This window comes from Arvicanthis niloticus, chromosome 14, assembly GCF_011762505.2.
Source record: "Arvicanthis niloticus isolate mArvNil1 chromosome 14, mArvNil1.pat.X, whole genome shotgun sequence".
Lineage (NCBI taxonomy): Eukaryota > Metazoa > Chordata > Mammalia > Rodentia > Muridae > Arvicanthis > Arvicanthis niloticus.
Window position 1 is genome coordinate 9,851,425 of NC_047671.1, and position 21,429 is coordinate 9,872,853.

General features: G+C 42.2%; 2 pseudogenes; both read left to right on the plus strand.

The window, feature by feature from the left end:
• The first annotated feature begins 16,793 nt into the window (after nt 1–16,793).
• On the plus strand, nt 16,794–17,288 carry LOC117719556 (transcription elongation factor 1 homolog pseudogene; annotated as a pseudogene).
• A 3,516-nt stretch (nt 17,289–20,804) lies between these two features.
• Nucleotides 20,805–21,045, plus strand: LOC117719551 (transcription elongation factor 1 homolog pseudogene; annotated as a pseudogene).
• Nucleotides 21,046–21,429: the final 384 nt, after the last annotated feature.

The window sequence follows — 21,429 nt, forward strand, 5'->3', positions numbered from 1 at the left end:
GGTGAGGATGAGAAGAAAGAGGAACACTCCTCCATTGTTGGTGGGATTGCAAGCTGGTACAACCACTTTGGAAATCAGTCTGGAAATCCTTAGAAAACTGGACATAGCATTACCCGAGGATCCAGCTATACCACTCCTGTGCATATACCCAGAAGATGCTCCAACATATAATAAGGACATATGCTTCACTATGTTCATAGTAGCCTTATTTATAATAGCCAGAAGTTGGAAAGAACCAAGATATCCCTCAACAGAGGAATGGATACAAAAAATGTGGTACATCTACACAATGGAGTATTACTCAGCTATTAAAAATAATGAATTCGAGAAATTCTTAGGTAAATGGATGGAACTAAAAATTAGCATCCTGAGTGAGTTAACCCAATCACAAAAGAACACACATGGTATTTACTCACTGTTAAGCTGATGTTAGCCCAAAAGCTTGAAATAGCAGAGACTCAACCCGCAGACCACATGAAGCACAGAAGAAAGAAGACCAAGAGGGGATGGATGCCTCAGTTCTACTTAGGACAAGTAACAAAAATACTCAAGGGAGCAAATATGGAAATAAAACATGGAACAGAAACTGAAGGAGGGGCCATCAGGAGACCATTCCACCTGGGTATCCATCCTATGTACAGTCACCTAAGCTAGACAATGATGTGGATGGCCGGAAGTGCATGCTGTCAAGAACATGATATAGCTGTCTCCTTAGAGGTCTGCCAAAAACTAACACATTCAGAGGACGATGCTCACAGCTAACCACCGATATGATCAAGGGTTTCCCAATGGAGAACTTAGAGAGAAGACTGAAGGAGCAGAAAGGGTTTGTGACCCCAGGAGGAAAGCAACAATACCAACAAACCAGAGCTCCCCAGGGTCTAAACCACCAGCCTGGGAGCACATAGGGATGGACCCAGGACTCCAATGGTATATGTAGTGGAGGATGGCCTTGTTGGGCATAGGTGGGAGAGGAATTTCTTGGTCCCATAAAAAATGAACACAGAATGGGGGAAGTGATGGTGGGGATGGGGTAGTGGGGGGTAGGTACAGGCACTGTCTCATAGAAGCATGAGGGGGGATGGGATAGGAGGTTTCTGGGTGGTGGGAGGAAGTGTGGTAAGGGGATAAAATCTGAAAGGTAAATACAATACCCAATTAAAAAAGAGATGAAAAAAGGAGAAAAAAAGAAAAAAGATAAAAAAGAAAGAAAAAAGAAAAATAGGAGATTTAATAACAGAAATGGAAGGATTTAGAAATTTAGGAGGCAGTTTATGTTAATGAAAACAACATCATAGAAACTGGAAAATCACACCCTCATAGAAACATGAGGAGGGGGGAATGGGATAAGGGGATAGAATTTGAAACACAAATATTATAACCAATCAAAAAAAGAAAAAAAAAAAGAAAAGTTGTTAGAACCAACATCGTTAAAAAAATGTCAGCCCTCTAGGAAAAAATTTTTTTTCTTGATACTAAAACTTGTTCTGAGAATTGTATATTGCAGAATACACAGCCTTGGTGTATCTACTCATCAAGCAAACTGAGCAGACCCTCTCAAACCTCTGCTGTCCTGGAATTCCAACTGGATGCAGTGAAGACACAGTGTCAGAGGCTTATCAATTTACTCTCCCCCCCAACCCCTCTTCTAATGTCTCAATGCCTGTAATCAGCTTGAAGAAGTTAATGAAGAGTCAGCGCCCCTATTTCCTGGGCTTGGGGACTAAGGTGGTTAATATTGGACTGTCTTTCTAGGAAAAAGTAGTGGTTTTGTTGGAACAGGGAGGACTAGCTAGGACTTATTGCATAGCCATAACCTATTGGTAGAAATCTGTATAATTAATATCAAGATGAAGTTATAATTTCTTAAATGGTATAAAATTTACTTTGATTTCAAATTTAAGGTTTTCATTGGTATGAGCTTCTTATTGATATAAAAGTGAGATGAATATTGATACTCTCATGGGCATTGTGCCTGTATAACACATTTAGTAATACAAGGCTTAGACCCAGTCCTTCTTTAACTTTTTTAACTGATTTGGGATGGTTAGCCTATGAGTTAAGGGACTATAGCAAATTCATGACTTTGAGTTTATTGTTAGGGTGTTTTCCATATTTTACTTAGAAATAGCTGAGAGGAGTTAACAGACAACAGTCCAGGTTACCTTACATGTATAGTTGGTTTTTCAAAACGTGAGTCCATAGAATTGATGTTACAAACATTTCTATATTAATGTTCATTTTGATTAGAGACCTGTCTGCTCCTGACAGCTTCCTGTCTTGGATTCTAAGAAGAAATTGAGCATCTTTGGAGTTACTCCAGTTGTGCAGAGACAGCCACAAGGCAAGAATTGCCTCTTTCTATCTACAGACAAATTACTGTCCAGAAAAGGACACACTTGCAGAATAGTCGACTGATTATATCTGCCTAGACAGAGTAATCAGTCCTTAATAATTCTGCATCACTAAGGTCTGTCAGATGATTCTGGGCCAGAAGGCTGAAGATTTGATGCTCCAACGTTCTGTAGTATAGGGGCTGTCCAGGTGTTCAGCGGTCTCTATAAGTTGGCTAAGTTTTAGAAGCTATGCTTTGTGCTTCCCATAATTTCAGTTAACTCAGTCATTCTAGATTTCTGACAGGGTTGAAGACCTATAGTCTCATAGCCAATCCTGGCTATTTACTTTGAGAGAAAAGATCTGAGTGGAAAGTTTTCAGCTGACATTTATTCTAAGCCAAGAAAAAAAGCCAGGTTCAAAACTAAGTGTTTTAGTTAGGACAGATGACAGAGGTTCTGGTTAGTCAACAAAATGATGGACTGGGTATTAGGATTATCTTGCACCTCACTGGTACAAATAGGAATAATTATGCCCTAATTGTATTTTGAGAGAAAAGTGTTATTTTAACAGGAAGGGTGAAATGTAGGAGGAGCTAAGAGGGAAGGAGTACTGAGAGGAAGAGATGGAGTAAGGAGAAAAGATGAAGGAGAGGAGAAGCAAGGTGATGAGAGAAAGAAAGAGAGGGGGGCATGGAGGCAGATGTCCATGTGTCTCCACCAGTCAAAGACAGCTTATATATCTAGGTTGGGTATTGGGTTACACTTCTGATTGAGCATTACCAAACATATAAAGTCTTTGACTAACACTTAAAAAAATTGTATAAAAGCAAAAAGGAAAAGGGGACATGGGATAGGGGTTTTCTAGGGAGGGGAAATGGGGAAAGGAGGTGGCATCTGAAATGTAAATAAAATATTAAATAAAAAAATGAAAAAAATAAAAATAAAAAGGACCAAAAAAAAAAAAAAGCAGTACATTTGTTGTCAAAGATTGTAATTTGACCAGAATTATGGACGTTTATCATCCTATTCAAAGACTGTCTCATCTGCTCATGGACTCTAGAATGTTGATGCTAATGTGCTTTCTCATAAGTCAAAGCTGACTATTCCCAGATATTGCCAGTTGCATAGAAGAATGATCAACAATTTGTATTTAAAAAAAAAAAAAACTATGAAATATGCAGGGTGACTTCTTATCCCTCAAAGTCCCCTTTGGCTCTATTCTTCCAAACAGTGTTGGAGGTGTGTGGCAAGGCTGCATTGTCTAAATGTCACTCCTTTCTGGTCTGGGAGGGCACTTATGACACCCAGGTCACAGGATTTTCTTCAGCTAGGAAGTCATCTCTGTGCTTTAGAACTCATTAAATATTTTGACAAGAAAAAAAAAAAAGAGAGAGGTCTTTCCCAGTACAAATCCATTTCGTAATTAAGGCACTTTTCAAGAAAGCCTGTCTGAGTTTACACAAGCACAGCCTTGCCTGGGAAGTACAGTTGGTTCTAGTCATTTGCCAGTGAATCAGGGTAATGAAAATGTCATTGGCTCGCATGAAACTCAGATGAGTACCCAGCTGGTCATACATCATCAGGGAGTAGAATCCCTACATTCGGTTCTTGTGATGGCACCAACTGGCATTCTGTGTCCACAGAAAATCTCTACATCATCTGACTTAGAACTGAAAATATGATTTTGTATATTGAAGAGTTCACAGTTCTTCTGCCCTTAAATAATGACACTACATATTCTTAAAATTAATTTATGTTTAGATTTTATAATAAAACCAAGTGCTTTTGATTACCCTATGAGTTGAGATAGACGCTGGAAACTGATATCTCAGTGCTGACTGTCAGGCAGGGTTTTGATAAGCTTATATACTACTCTTTTCTGAAAATGCTTTCTGAAACCTGTAGCTGACTTTCAATGCTCTGTATCTGTATGTTTCCCGTAGTTTACTCCTTTGGCTCCTGTAAGCTAAATGTGGTATGGCTAACTCTGTTGTTCCCAGTCAGATGCTTCACACACACAGCTGGACCTTAGTGACAGCTGTGACAGTTGGGAGAAGAGGAATTCTCTGGCCTGCCACACCCCCTTTATTCCCTAGCATTTAGCCTGATATCATCAGCTGCCCTTTGATCTGTACTTACATTGTGTTTATGATGGTAGAGTTAAAGAAAAAAAGTTCTTGTAAAATTGTCTCAGAGAATTTCAGCAGTAGTAAACAACATTTTATCTCCAAATGTATTTTACATATCTTCTTACCCTGTGTTTATCTACTCCGGGCTTCAGGACTGGCCAGACTGCTTTACTTTGTGACTCAGAGCTGTTCCATTGTCTATGCAGTTTCACCGCTCTGACAGTCTGTGTACTGTCTGCAACTCAGCTGCTCTTTTATTTTACCTTTTAAAAACATTTATTTTACTTTTTATGTGTATGATAATTTTGGCAGCATGTATGTGTGTACAGCATGTGTGACTCTAGTGTTCACAAACATCAGAAGAGGGAATTAGGTCCCCTCGAGCTAGAATTATGGATGGGTATGAGCCACCATGTGGGTCCTGAGAAACAACCTCAGCAACAAGTGGTCTCAACCGCTGGATCATCTCACAGTCCCCAGCAACAGTCAGATTTGTCTTCAGTACTCTTAGTGAGGTTTTTGTTACATTTTATCTTAACAGACATGATCTGTGATTGTTCACACTACTGTTGAATAATTGGCACTCCGGCTTGCTCTCACAAGTTACAGAGTTAATAGATGTTCTGGCAATTAAAATTTTTTATTGAGAAATCCTGCCTGGAGAGAGCTGGTTTTTCAGGAGTTCTGTCACTCCTAAGCTCACAGGTGAGACCACCACTTTTGCTCCAATAAACTGGCCAAAGCAGGACCTGCCAGGAGCACACAGCCACAGGAACCATGGAGTAGCCAGGAGACAAGAGCTTTCCAGTTGCCATCTATGCCCCAGAGCTAAGGCTGTGCTACAGCTCTCCATACTGACACACCTAACATACAGACTCACAGGCTCACAGGAGGTACAAGCTCCAGTCAGAGAAAGAAAGACAAACTAACACCAGAGATAACCAGATGGTGAGAGGCAAGTGCAAGAACATAAGCAACAGAAACCAAAAATACTTGGCATCATCAGAACCCAGTTCTCCCATCACAGCAAGTCTTGGATACCTCAATTCACCAGAAAAGCAAGATTTAGATTTAACATCACATCTCATGATGATAGAGGGCTTTAAGGAGGACTTACAGGAGAACACATGTAAACAGGTAGAAGCCCTTAGAAAGCAAACACAAAAATCCCTTAAAGAGTTACAGGAAAACACAACATAACAGGTGAAGGAATTGAACAAAACCATCCAGGATCTAAAAACAGAAATAGAAACAAAAAAGAACTCACAAAAAGAGACAACCCTGGAGGTAGAAAACCTAGGAGAGAAATCAGGAGTCATAGACGGAAGCATCACCAACAGAATACAAGAGATAGAAGAGAGAATCTCAGGTGCAGAAGATACCATAGAAAACATTGACACAAAAGTCAAAGAAAATGCAAAATGCAAAAAGCTCCTAACCCAAAACATCAAGAAAATTCAGGACACAATGAGAAGATCAAACCTAAAGATGATAGGTATAGAAGAGAGGGAAGATTTCCAACATAAAGGGCCAGTAAATTTCTTCGACAAAATTATAGAAGAAAACTTCCCTAACCTAAAGAAAGAGAAGCCCATGAGCATACCTGAAGCCTACAGAACTCCAAATAGACTGGACCAGAAAAAAAATTCCTTCTGTCACATAATAATCAAAACACCAAATGCACAAAACAAAGAAAGAATATTAAAAGCAGTAAGGGAAACATGTCAAGTAATTTATAAAGGCAAGCCTATCAGAATTACACCAGACTTTTCACCAGAGATTGTAAAAGCCGGAAGATCTAAGGGAACACAAATGCCAGCCCAGGCTACTATATCCAGCAAAACTCTCAATCACTATAGATGGAGAAACCAAGATATTCCATAACAAAAACAAATTTACATGATATCTTTCCACAAATCCAGTTCTACAAAGGATAATAGATAGAAAACTCCAACACAAGGAGGGAAACTACACCCTAGAAAAAGCAAGAAAGTAATCTTCTTTCAACAAACCCATAAGAAGATAGCCACACAAAGATAATTCTACCTCTAACAACAAAAATAACAGGAAGCAACAATCACTATTCCTTAATATCTCTTAACATCAATGGACTCGGTTCCCCAATAAAAAGACATAGACTAACAGACTGGATACAACAGAACCCAGAATTTTGCTGCATACAGAATATTAATGGCTTGTGCTCTAATATCAACAATAGACAAATGGGACCTCATAAAATTGCAAAGCTTCTGCAAGGCAAAGGACATTGTCAATAGGACAAAATGGTACCCAACAGATTGGGGAAAGATCTTTTCCAATCCTACATCCAGTAGAGGGCTAATATTCAATATGCACAAAGAACTGAAGAAGTTAGACTCCAAAGAACCAAATAACCCTATTAAAAATGGGGTGCAGAGCTAAACAAAGAATTCTCTACTGAGGAATATTGAATGGCTGTGAAGCACCTAAAGAAATGTTCAACATTCTTAGTCGTCAGGAAAATGCAAATCAAAAAAAAACCACTGAGATTCCACCTCACACTAGTCAGAATGGCTAAGATAAAAAACTTAGGCGACAGCAGATGCTGGTGAGGATGTAGAGAAAGAGGAACACTCCTCCATTGTTGGTGGGATTGTAAGCTGGTACAACCACTCTGGGAATCAGTCTAGTGGTTCCTCAGAAATTAGACATGGTACTACCTGAGGACCCAGCTATACCACTCCTGGGCATATACCGAAAAGAAAAGATACACCAACATATAACAAGGACATATGCTCCGATATGTTCATAGCAGCCTTATTTATAATAGCCAGAAGCTGGAAAGAACCTAGATGTCCTTCAACAGAGGAATGTGGTACATTTACTATTATTTATTAAAAACAATGACTTCATGAAATTTGCAGGGAAATGGATGAACATAGAAAATATCATCCTGGGCTGGAGAGATGGCTCAGTGGTTAAGAGCACTGACTGTTCTTCCAGAGGTCCTGAGTTCAATTCCCAGCAACTACACAGTGGCTCACAACCATTTCTAATGGAATCTGATGCCCTCTTCTGGTGTGTCTAAAGAAAATATCATCCTGAGTGAGGTAACTATGTCATAAGAACACACATGGAATGTACTCACTGATAAGTGGATATTAGCCCCAAAGCTCAGAATATCCAAGATACAATTCACAGACCACATGAAGCTCAAGAAGAAGGAAGACCAAAATGTGGATGCTTCAGTCCTTCTTAGAAGGGGGGAACAAAATACTCATGGAAGGGACTTGTGAGGAAGTGAGGAGGGTGAGGAGAAAAGGTGGAAAGGATCAGGTATGGGAGAAAACAGGGATGATACACAGAGGGTCAGAAATTTGATCAGAGGTCTGTAGCAACTGGGGATAGAACAACTGGAATGAGGAACTGGAAATAGCCACTAGCAAGCCCCAGATGCCAGGAAAGCAAGAGTCTCCCAGGACCCAACAGGGATAAGATCAGCTGAAATGCCCAACCATGGGATGGGAGAACCTGTAGAAACCAAATTCAGAGGTTAGGCAAGGCCCCCAGGTCGGGGATGGGACTATCCTCTCTTCTCCAAATTTTTAACTCAGAATGGCTCCTGTCTAAAGGAAATACAGGGACAAAGTATGGAGCAGAGACTGAAGGAAAGGCCATACAGAGACTGCCCCACCTGGGGATCTATGCTATATGCAGACCAAACCCAGACACTATTGTGGATGCCAAGAAGTGTTTGCTGACAAGAGACTGTTAAAGCTGTCTCCTGAGAGGATCTGCCAGAGCCTGATAAATAAAGAGGTGAATGCTGGCAGCCAACTATTGGACTGAGCATGGGGACCCCAATGGAGGAATTAGATAAGGGACTTAAGGAGGTGAAGGGATTAGCAACCCCATAGGAAGAACAACAATATTAACCAACCAGACCCCCTAGAGCTCCCAGGGACTAAACCTTCAACCAAGGAGGACACATGGAGGGACCCATGGCTCTGGGTGCATATGCAGCAGAGGATGGCATTGTCTGGTATCAGTAGGAGGAGAGGCTCTTGGTCCTACTGTAGGTGAATGCCAGGGTGGTGAGGTGGAAGTGTGTAGGTGAGAGGGGGAGGGGGATTGAAAAGGGGAATTCGAGGGGGGTGTGTGAAAGGGGATAACATTTGAAATGTAAATACATGAAATATCCAATAAAAACATAAAAAAAAATTGAGATTTTTCCATAATGAATTTAATGTCATCTGATCAAATACACCTCCATCTCTTCCTGCCAATTCCTCAGTTATCTCCCGGAACACTTTCCACTCTCCAACCTCATGTGTTGGGAGTTGGGGCTGTGTAGGCAGCAGACATAGAAGCAAACCCCGTGAAGAGATGAGAATAAAAACCCAGTGCAGGTTGACTTGGCAGTCTGGATCAGACTTCAGGGCGTCCAATGCCAGGCAGTTCATTGTCAGCATGAATAAATTACAGTACAATTAGGGAAAAAGTTTCCAGGCAACTCAATCCAATTCCAGGTACACAATGAATCTTAGGTGTAACTACAGTGAGACCCTTTTACAAAGTGCTTTTTACCATGAGAGTGTGATCTATGGCTAACAGGCCTAGAATTTAGTGTGGCCTCTGACCAAGACAGCATAGTAGACAGCAGGCCATGAACTACCTGGACACTTACCTTAAGGACAGGTAATTGTCTAAGGAGAGAACCATCATTCTGTAGAACAATCATTCTGAGGAATTAGGATGAAGTCTGCTTCCACAGATAGAAAAAAGGTCATTAGGTCATCTGCAACCTCCACTCTCAGCTTTCTGAATGGAACGCAAGTGTTTGATTTTCTCTCCTCCACTGAGGAGACATGCCAGTGCGATTAACATTCCTTGATCTCTTAGTGCTTCTTTGTGAGTACAAGGCCCTCGGGCCCTCTACACTGTTCCTTATAATTTTTTAAACACACCCAGTCCTTTTAGTGATGCTTGTATGTGGATGGGTGTAGGACCATCTATTGGAAGATGGGCAGCCTCTCAGGGTCTACATACTTGAAAATACTGACTCTTCCTCTCCCAATAGCTAGCAGTCACCAATAGCTCCTTACATGGGGTGGGGCTTCATGAGCCCATACTTGATCTATGCTGGGATTTTTGATGGCTTGATCTTGTGCATGCAATATGCCTGCTATGAGCTCATTTGTTCCTGCCTTGTCATATCTGGTGGATACTGGTGTGCTGCAGACACCAGCACTTCTGCATGTACCTTCGTTAATCCTACCTGTAGAGGAGAAAACCATCCCAACAATTTAATCAAATTTGAAGTAAGCTTTCATTAAATACTGGCCAGGTGGAAGGACTCTCAGGCTAGGTCCATCCCTGATTCTCTCAAGTCACGTTTTTCAGGGTCGTAATAAGACAAAATCCATATTTCACTGTATTTCTTCTCAGGTCCAACCAGTGCCAAGCAAACATTCTGATATAGCTTCTGCCTACACCACTCCCCCTACATGTGATCAAGCACATCTGGTGTAGTTGGGTCAAGCAGACTTGTTTAGGGAAGTAAAAACATGTGACATGTTATCACCCATAAATGATAGCCTCCACCATTCCAGGAAGTATTTGCCCCTGGGCAAGGGGCTTACAGGTTAGAGGTTTTTTGGTTTCATGATTTCACAGATCTGTTGGGCACAATTTAAAACATAACCTTGGCTCTTCTACATCTTTCTCTCATTTTTTCTGCAATGGCCCAAGTTTTGGTTCCTAGCACTCACATGCTGGCTCACAGGTACCTGTTGCAGTAAATCTCCAACCCAAATAAGTCTGGTGAAACAACTCAATAATTATGAATACAAGCTGCATGCCTAGATTGGGCAGATTTATGACTCCCCTTCCCCTTCTCCTGTCCAATTACTGGCTCTAGTTTTTATTTTACAAATTAAGGTGGGCTGAAGGTTCACAAGAAGTCACCTGTGTACTGATTCACTCCTCTTCTGCAGCCCCTCCCAGGAAAGCGGAATTAGCATCAAAATACAAGACCAGGGCTATCCACAACTGGTACCTGCAGCTGCAGTTTCAGGGAATCTACCATTCCTGGGATCTCATGTCTTGTATGCAGGTGGTGCATATAAACACATGCAGGCCAATGCACATATGTATACATAAAACAATACTACAAAAGAAAACAGAGAGATGAGTTGCTTAAACAAAATCTGAGAACAGTATTTTTCTTAAACTGGAATGCAGTGGTGTTCTGGGAATTTTTCAATAACTGAAGCCCGATCAGGGTGTTTTGTCATCACAGATGCTTAGGAGAGGAGGTCTCTGGTCCCATGAAGGCTGAACACTGAGTGGGGGGGGGTTGAGGGTGGGAAGGTGGTAGTGGGGGGTAGGTGGGGGCATACCCTCATAGAAGCAGGAGGAGGGGGGATGGGATAAGGGGTTCCTGGGTGGTGGTGGGGAATGGGTTAAGGGGATAACATTTGAAATGTAAATATAATATCCAATATAAAAAAAGGGGGGGGGAATGAACCAGAAGAGTGTCTGCTACTTCATACCATAATGTTAGAAGTTTTTCCGCTGAGTTGATTCCTCATTAAACACAACTAAGTTAAACCACGGGATGACTCATGACTGCATGACACTAAAGTGACAGTTGGTCTTAAAGGAAAAGTTAATACTAAGAGTATTAGATTTGGAATCCTTGTCCCCAGATGTACCTTTTCATTCTTTCTTATTCCATTCAACACCTGACTAGTCTTAGCCACAGCTCCACAAGATGGTGAGATCCATGTGCACCAGGAAAGTGTTTGGGATGTAAGACAGCACCTCCAAAGCTATAGGATTCTGGGTCAATAAGATGGTTTGGTAGGTGATGGTATTTGATACCAAGCTTGATGATCTGAGTTTAATTGAACCCACATGATGAAAAGACAACCGACTTTTGGGATTGTCCTCTGACTTCCAGTAAGCTCCCATCCCCCAGATAATAAACAAACAAGTAATAAACAGAAAACTATAAAAGCTGTGTCTTCCGTGACCACACCCACAGCTCTATCCTCACCATTAACTTCAGCTATCTGAGGTCAAGACTGCTTCGTGGACCTTCCAAATCCCTGGCTCAGATCCTTTTTCTTTCTTGGTGTTACCACCATATTCTTGTGTTGTGTTCTGAATAAACCAGGTTTGGACAATACTTATCAGGAGTCAAAACCCCAGACAGTTGCCAACCCTGATAAAGCCAGTGTCGTGTGTAACTGAGTGCATTATTGATTGCTTTTTAAAAAAAATATATCTTTTTGAGCACATAAAATAATTCTATTAAGGATTCATATTTCCTAGTGCTGTATGTGTTATTCTAGGACTACTTAACACAAAAATGTGTGAATTGAACTTTTGAAGAAACATGTTGCTTTTATGAGGTGGTCTCTGTTAATTGCCAAATTGGTGGGATTTAGAATTGCCATAATAACAAATCTCTGGGCATGCCCATGAGGGTTGTTCTGGTTTAGGTTAATTGTCAAGAAATGCCAAGAGTGTGAGTGGAATATTCATAAATTGGGGTCCCAGACTGGGATTCCTTACAAGGGGGTTCTGCTGATGCATGGCTAATGCCTGAAGCTATGCAGATGAAGCCTACAATATAATGGAGAATCCAGGGATTCTGGAGTACCAGATCCATGGGGCATTTCCCAAGAAGGCTTTGGGCTTGGAGTATAGCGAGACCTAGAGAAACCCCGTGTTTGCTATAGGCAGGAGAATGGAGGGTCTCAGCTACCCAAGCCCTTTGTTGCACAGGAAACAGCACTGGAGGCTCCTGATGTTGGATGTGGAGCTGCAGGATTTGTGTTTGCTCTGCTACATGTTTGTCTTGCTTTGGTCAGATATTTCCTTGCTATGCTCTCCCTGCTTCCCACATTGAATGAGAATGTTTAATGTATGCTATTGTTACGTCAGAAATATGTAACTTCTTTTTTGATGCTGTGTGTGTTCACTCTCAAGAGATTGCTCACCTTTCAGAAGAGGCACACTTAGACTTTTGAGATTAATTGGAATTGGTAAAAGCATGAGGACATTTTGGAGTTGGGCAGTATACACTATGAGATGACCATGAGCGTAGAAATGGAAAGTTTTAGTTAAAACCTGACAGTGTTACCTAGGAGTGTCAGGTTGAGAAGGGGTGGGCTTGTGATGGTTAATTTCTATAGTCAATTTGATAGGATTAAAAATTATCATAGAAACAAATCCCTGGGCACACTTTTGAAAGATTTTTTTTTTTCTAGATTAAGCTATTTGAAGTAGAAAGACCCATCTTAAATACCGATAGCACCTTTCCACAGGATGGGATGCCTGATTGCATGAAAACATTCATAAAAATAAATCACTTTCTGTTTCCTGACCGTGGACTCAGTTTGACCAGCCTCTTAATGCTTCTGACACCATAACTGCCTTTCTAAAAATGATGGGTGGGATTCCTGTAATGATAAGCCAAAATAAACCCTGTGTCTTTTAAATTTCCTGTTTTGGAGATATTTTATCACAGCAACATGAAAGTAGACGATACAACCCATGTTAAAGATTTTATGAGGCTGATTGTTTAATTTGAACTCTGTGACTTTGGGCAGTCTTAATGTAGATCTAAAGTCTAATTTATCTTGAGCTGTCTTTAGTCTCCTTAATCAACATTCACTATCACATCTATGTCCGACATAGCATGTTTCTGACTATAAAAGGAAACCCGTGGCATGTATGCTTACTATACTACTAGCTTACGGAATGTTGCCAAATATGACTAAACTTTATTTTCATTGCCAAATTAGAAGTCTTAGGGAATAGAACTGCAAGTAATAAATAAGTAGCTTACTTTACCTAAAATATAGAAATGAGTAAGTAAAGTAATGAGCAAATTTAACTTCTAGGACTGGAGAGATGGCTTAGAGACTAACATCATATGTTTTCCTTGTAGAGAGCACATTTTGGATATACATGGTGTCTTACAACCTTAAGTTCAGTTCCATAGGATCTGGTGCCCTCTTCTGGCCTCCACAGGCACCAAGCATACATGTGGCCTATATATCTACATGCAGGGAAAACATTCAAACACATAAAGATATTGATAGACATAGGATGCTGATAAGAAACTTTGAGATTTAAAATCTTTTATGGCAAAAATAAAGATGAATTCTGTAGAACCAAAATGTTATTCACTCCTTGTTCTGAACTATTCTTTTCTACCTTTATCTCTAAAACAGCAAATACAAAGCCCTAACTCCCCCCAAAACAAAACAAAATAAAGCAAAAAATAATTAAAGACTTTCAGCTTCCTTGTGTTATATTTTATTATAATCCTAAATCATAAAATTATATATCAAAGGAAAATATTGTATGGACTGTTTGAAACTAAAACCCAAGGGCTGGAGTAATTCCACGCTATTTAAACGTCCTAAACAAAACCTGACCTTAGAGCTTTTTGGCAGTTCTTGAGTTATATTAGGACTCTCTTGAACTTGGAAATTTGCCCCACAATTTCAATCATTCTATGACACAAACAGAATTTTCTGACTTACATTAAAAACTTCCACTTATAAAATACTCTTTCTTTTCTTAATAATTCTTAAAATTTGTAAGCATATTAATCTAAATATACATAACACACTTCCCATTTCGACTACTGTGCCCCCCAAAATGGGTTCAGCTCATAGTTCAAAGCTCTACGGATGTAAATCTCTCCTTTCTTTTGACTGAGTGGGCTGTGAGTTCATATAATTTTTATGTGTGCTCTTTTTATGTAACTTTGTATGTGTCATATCTGTTTGTCCCTTAGACCATGTCTATAGTTAATACTCAAGATTGCTATTTGAATCCCAGTATAGCTAAAGGTCAGAGCTGTAAGAGATCGTTATCAAACTTGGCTTGATATGAAGAAAAGATCTAAAAGGGAAATGTCTCCCCAAGTCAGTGGATTTCAGCCTTTCTAATGCTGAGACCCTCTAATATAGTTTCTTATGTTGTGGTGGCCCCACCCATAAAATTATTTTTGTTGCTACTTCACATCTGTAATTTTGTTACTGTTATGAATAGTAATGTAAATATCTTTGTTTTCTGATGGTCTTAGACAACCCTTATAAAAAGGTTGTTTGGCTCCTAACAGGATCGAGACCCACAGCTTGACAACCACAACCTAACACGATGTTCTGCCCATGCACAAAGGCTTCTGAAACCTATGTGTCATTTAGCTGTTACAACCCACAGGTAGAGGACTGCTGACCTAAGTTATTTCATCACCTTTTGAAGGAGAAGCAGCGATAAGCTATTATTTTCAACTTATAATGATTTTATATGTTGTAGTGTTTTATGAATAATACAGTAATATCATTTCTTGGCTACCATGGCAATTCTCTACTTCTTGGTTTCAGGGCTAAGATGCTTGAGCCACTTTTTCAGTGATTTGTTTGTTTGTTTACTTTTTAAAAATATTTTTTACTTTACATCCTGATCACAGCCCATCATCTTCCTCTCTTTCCCAGACCCATCCTTACAAATTCCACCCTGTCCCATGCTTACAAATGACTCCCTCCCCGTCTCCTCACAGAAGGGAGAGCCCCGCTTGGATACCACCCCACCCAGGGGCATCTAGTCCCAGCAGGACCAGGCACATCCTCTCTCACTGAGGCCCAACCATGCAGTCCAGGTAGGGGAAGGGGATCCAGTGGCAGGGAATGGAGACAGAGACAGCTCCACCTTCACTTGTTAGGGGACCCACATGAAGACCAGGCTGCACATCTGCTACAAATATGTCGGGGGCTTAGGTCCAGCTCCTGCATGTTCCCTGGTTGGTGGCCCAGGGCAAAGACTTTTCTAACAAACAGTATTTCAACCAGTTACCAAAGCTATCAAACTTTACATAACTGAATTCCTGTACTGATTTTTGCCAGTATCTAGGCACATTTTGTCATTATTGTTGAGTTTGTTAGCCTCGATATAGACATTGTCTTTCTGAGATCAACAGAATTATCTCACTAGTACTTGTGGTTTTAATTGCTTTTTTATTATTAAACTTGTGCTTTCTTTTGTCTTTTAAAAAAATTTCCTATTTATTTATTTATTTATTTATTTTTACATACCAATCAGTGTCCCTACCTCCTAGTCTCTCCTCACAAGTCTCTCCTTCTGTTTCTCCCTTCCCCTCTCCTTTGAGAGGGTAGGGGTCCCCCTGAATATTCCCCTATCCTCTGCAGGCTTAGGCCAGAAAAGGCAGTCCAGTTATGGGAAAAGATTCAATAGACAGGCCACAGCTTTAGGGGCAGCCCCTGATCCAGTTGTTGGAGGATCCACATGAAGACCAAGCTGCACATCTGCTACATGGTCGCCAGGGTCCTTGGTTCAGCCTCTGTATGCTCTTTGGGTAGTGGACTTGTTTGGTCATCTTGAGGAGTTCCTATCCCATTCAAGGACTTCAATCCTTCCCCCAACTCTTCCAGAAAAGTCTTGAGCTCTGTCCAATGTTTGGCTGTGGGTTTTTAGGTCTATTTCAGTCAGCTGGTGGATGGAGCCTCTAGAGAACAGTTATGCTAGGCTCCTGTCTGAAAGAATAACAGAGTACCATTAATAATGTCAGAGATTGGTGCTTGCCCATGGGATGGGTCTCAAGTTGGGCCATGGCCTCAGTCTCTGCTCCATATTTGTCCTTGCATTTCTTTTAGACAGGACAAAATTTGGATTGAAATTGTGTGTGTGTGTGTGTGTGTGTGTGTGTATCAAGGTGTTTATCTGTGCTGTGTGTCTGTATGTATGTATGTCAGTGATGTGTGTGTGTGTGTGTGTCTGTCTGTCTGTCTGTCTGTCTGTGATGTGTGTGTATGTTTATGCATGGGTGTGTGTATAAGACGAAGAAAGATACAAAGACAGAGCATAATAAGAAGAATAAGAAGTAGTGTGGAGGGGAGGTAGGAGAAGAAAGTGGAGACACTGGGTACATTGCAAGGATACAGGAAGTTTGATTGACTTACTTAGCATTCTAAAAACTAAATAGAGGCAAATGAGACAGGGGAGAGGGCAGATGGGATGTGGCATTTGTGGAGGGGTAACCAAAAGGTGGCAATCATTTGAGATGGAATGGAATGGAATGATTAATTAAAGCAATAAAACCTAACAAAACCAGGAATTGTACTTTTGTTTGTTTTATTGGTCTGGTGATTGAATTAGGCTTGGGACAGTGTGTTGCTATCAGGAGGTGTGGCCTCGTTGGGGGAGGTGTGTGCCAGTGGAGGAGGGGCTTGGAGGAGATACATATATACTCAAGCTCTGCCCAAGGTGAGGCACAGTAGTCTCTCCTTGCTGCCTTCAAATTGGGAAGCAGAGGCAGGCAGATTTCTGATCTAGCCCAGCCTGGTCTATACAAAGAATTCCTGCTCTACTTCTCCTGCTTGGGTGTACTGGCCAGCACCTCTGTGGGAACACACTTCAACCACAGAGCAGCTGAAGCAACTAGCCTCGGGGGACTGAGCAAATAACTGCTAGATTCTTGGACTTTCCATTCACAGCTGACCATTGTTGGAGTAGTTGGACTACAGACTGTTTGATCCCCTCTGCAGTGATGGGACGAAGGAAGCCCAAATGGAAGCCTACTCAAAAGAAGAAGATGACAGGCACCCTGGAGACCCAGTTCACCTGCCCTTTCTGCAACCACCAGAAGTCCTGTGATGTGAAAATGGACCGTGCTCGAAAGATTGCAGTCATCTCCTGTATTGCGTGCCTAGACGAATTCCACACACCCATCACACACCTGTCAGAACCAGTGGATGTGTACAACGACTGGATAGATGCCTGTGAGGCAGCCAATCAGTAGCAATGGCAGGCACCTGCTCCTCAGCAGCCCGCATCTGGATGCCAATCCAGCAGAGGCATTCCAGGGCTCCAGGGGGTAAGTGCAGAGCTGTGACAGCCCTCCCTCTGTGTGTATGGAATGGATTGAGTGAGTGGATGTGCCTGGCTGCAGATGAGACTGTAGGGATGGATGTGAGCGATTGTTGGGACTCATCCAGAAGCCCAGGGTGGTCTCACAGAACCCTATGCCTCAAATGACTCTGAAAGCCTTTGAGGTGCTCCCATCTTCAGCTCCTACCTACCCAAGCTTTAGGTTCCTGTCTTCTCTGGTGGCCACGCATGGTTCCTGACATCCCAGGCAAGGAAGAGCTGGGACACCTCCAGTCTCTTCAACCACCTCACCAGCATCTTACATTTGGGGACTTGGACTTTCTGTCCTCCCTGGCCTCCTACTGCTTGTGGTCTGAGAGTCTAGGCTACTAACCACACAGGTGCCTTCACTGGGCTTTGATGGGGAACACCACTTTCTTCATTTGCCTTTGGAGAAAAAGTAGGGGCTAGTGGGGGTACACCTGTCATAATGAGTCTTCACCAAAGCAGCCAGTGTAGTTTTTTTTTTTTTTTTGAAAAAGAAAGAGTTCCAGGGAAGCAAAGGCTTCTCTGAGCAAGAAAGGAGCTTCTTTCATCTCTCATTCCTCATCCAGAGAAGATGGTCCTCACCAGCACTTTACCTGAGCCTACTCAGCTACCTCAAGACTAACGTGAAGCTGAGGAAAGGGCAAGATCTCAGGGATCACAGCAGACCTTGCTGGTCTCCTCTGGAATGGAGCCTCCACAATAGGAATACAGGAAAGGGTGAATTCCATGCTTGTTAGAGGATATTGAGATGGGGTTGCTTTCCCAGAAATCCATGTGGCCCAGAATGCTCTGGAAATGGGGCACAAAAAAAAATTCAAAAATACTGCAAATTCAGTCGGATCATGAAGGGAAAATTGAATAAGATGGCAGCTGGATTGAAACCCCCTGTGGAAAACAGGATGGAGAGACCTGTGAAAGAAATGAAATCCATCATGACAGGTGAAAAGAGAGGCAGCACCACTGTTACTTTTCCCTAAAAGCCCCTGAGAAGAGGTCAAAACCACAGAGAAATGAAAATCAAGATATTGGTGAGGTCATTTTTTCTGATTTGTCCAATGTTCTAGCTTCTAATGAAGTCCAGAATGAAAGAGGGCTCTCCAACCACTTCAAGGGTATGGACAGTGGATGTGTAGCTGGAAAGAGGAAACCTACAATGTTTTTATCAGGCCTGGAGTTGTGGGAAAGATGTGCCTCAGACTACAGGCCCAGTCAAAGTGTAGACAAGAACATGAAGGGCGAGGACCTCTGCTCCAGGGTCAAGAGCAACAGATTTGTTCCTCATGAGGTGTTTTCTGGTTTAGACCTTACACACAGACACACAGAGGCCAAGAAAAACCAGTTCACTTTGAGGAAGATCCTTTTGGTTTGGACAAGTTTTTCGCAGAAGCAAAACAGTACCCTGCTGGTTCTAAAAGATCCTCTGAGAGCAGTCACCCCGAGGAGCATGAAGCATGAGCATGAAGGCAAGAAGCTGAGGAAGGAGTAGACAGGCCTCTGGAAACTAAAGCTGACAGATCCAGCAGAGGCTTGCCTGCCTGGTCTGGCCTCTGTGAGAGAAGATGTGGTTAACCCTGGAGAGACTTGAGAGCCCAGAGAGAGTGAGGAAGACTGGCCGGCTGTGCTGTGGTGGTAGGGACTGGGGACATGCTCTAAGAGACAAGGAGGAGGAGGATAGGGAGGAGGAACTATATAAGGGGGGATCAGGAGGGGGATAAAGACTGAACTGTAAAACACAAGGTTAAAGTTAATAAATAGAAAAAGAAAAAACCCACAATTTTGCTTCCTTTCTTTATTTTCTGTAAGATGTATTGGTTTTATGCCTGAGAGTATTGTTCTCCTGAGATTGCTGGGAATTGAATCAGGGCCTCTGCAAGAACGGCCAGTGCTGTTGACCATTGAGCCACCATCTCTCTAGCCCATGACATTCCTGTCTCCCATGCTAAGTTAAGACTCAGTTCTCTATGAACACTGTGTTTGCCTCTGACTCTCTAGACTTTCAGGAGGCCCATTTTTCCATAAACATTGGATGAAGTAGATTAACATTGTGCTTTCTCCATCATGTTCTTCATGACCAAGTCACTGACGAAAAATAGACAACTGCAAACATAATCCACACAAGCTATCAATCATTCAAATGAAAGTTTAGGGGAATTTAAATTGGGGGAATTGGGTTTTCTCTCTAATGGCAAATAAAAACTACTTCAACACACAACTGGAGAAAGTGTGGATTAAATATCATAAAGAGAGGACTTAACATCATGAGAACAGTTCTAGAGTTCTAACATCTGATTCAATCACGAGAGACTGTTGGCCCACTCTCATACAATAATCTCACAAAACACATAAAATAACCTCTCTACTGAACCCCTTGCCTCTAGTCTATCCCATGTGTGCATCTTGCTGATATTTTCACAGCAGAGCCTTTTGTCCAGAGGGATGTGACTGCTTCTAGACTTCTCAGCAACACAGGTCTCCCAGGTAGGAACAGCTGATCTCACTGATCAGCAACTCTGGCTTTCATTCACAAGTCTTCCAGAATCCATCTTCCCTAGGAATGAGCATTCTAAAGTGTGTGGCTTTGTCTGTGGTTTGTGAGCTTGAGAGTCTGTCTGGCTGGCTGTGATGTGTGTGTGTGTGTGTGTGTGTGTGTGTGTGTGTGTGTATGTTTATGCATGGGTATGTGTATAAGACAGAAAAAGATACAAAGACATAACATAATAAGAAGAATAAGAGACAGTGTGGAGGGGAGGTAGGAGAAGAAGAGGGGACACTGGATAGGGTGGTAGGATACAGGGAGATTGATGGACTTACTTAGCATTCTAAAAATGAAATAGAGGGAAAGTAGAGAGGGGAGAGGGCAGGTGGGATGTGGGGTTTGTGGAGGGGTAACCCAAAAGGGGGCAATCATTTGAGATGGAATGGAATGGAATGATTAAAAGAGAAATAAAACCTAACAAAACAAGGAATTGTACTTTTGTTTGTTTTATTGGTCTGGTGATTGAATTAGGCTTGGAACAGGGTGTGGCACTATCAGGGGGTATGGCCCTGTTAGGGGAGTTGTGTCCCTGTGGAGGTGGTGCTTGGAGGAGATACATATATACTCAAGCTCTGCCCAAGGTGAGACACAGTAGTCTCTCCTTGCTGCCTTCAAATTGGGAAGCAGAGGCAAGCAGATTTCTGATCTAGCCCAGCCTGGTCTATACAAAGAATTCCTGCTCTACTTCTCCTGCTTGGGTGTACTGGCCGGCACATCTGTGGGAACACACTTCAACCACAGAGCAACTGAAGCAACTAGCCTCGTGGGACTGAGCAAATAACTACTAGATTCTTGGACTTTCCATTCACAGCTGACCATTGTTGGAATAGTTGGACTACAGACTGTTTGATCCCCTCTGCAGTGATGGGACGAAGGAAGCCCAAATGGAAGCCAACTCTCAAGAAGAAGATGACAGGCACCCTGGAGACCCAGTTCACCTGCCCTTTCTGCAACCACCAGAAGGCCTGTGATGTGAAAATGGACCGTGCTCGAAAGATTGCAGTCATCTCCTGTATTGTGTGCCTAGACGAATTCCACACACCTGTCAGAACCAGTGGATGTGTACAATGACTGGATAGATGCCTGTGAGGCAGCCAATCAGTAGCAATGGCAGGCACCTGCTCCTCAGCAGCCCCATCTGGCTGCCAATCCAGCAGAGACACTCCAGGGCTCCAGGGGGTAAGTGCAGGGCTGTGACAGCCCTCCCTCTGTGTGTATGGAATGGATTGAGTGAGTAGATGTGCCTGGCTGTAGATGAGACTGTAGGGATGGATGTGAGCGATTGTTGGGACTCATCCAGAAGCCCAGAGTGGTCTCACAGAACCCTATGCCTCAAACGCCTCTGAAAGCCTTTGAGGTGCTCCCATCTTCAGCTCCTACCTACCCAAGCTTTAGGTTTCTGTCTTCTTTGGTGGCCATGCATGGTTCTTGTCTGACATCCCAGGCAAGAAAGAGCTGGGACACCTCCAATGTCCTCAACCACCTCACC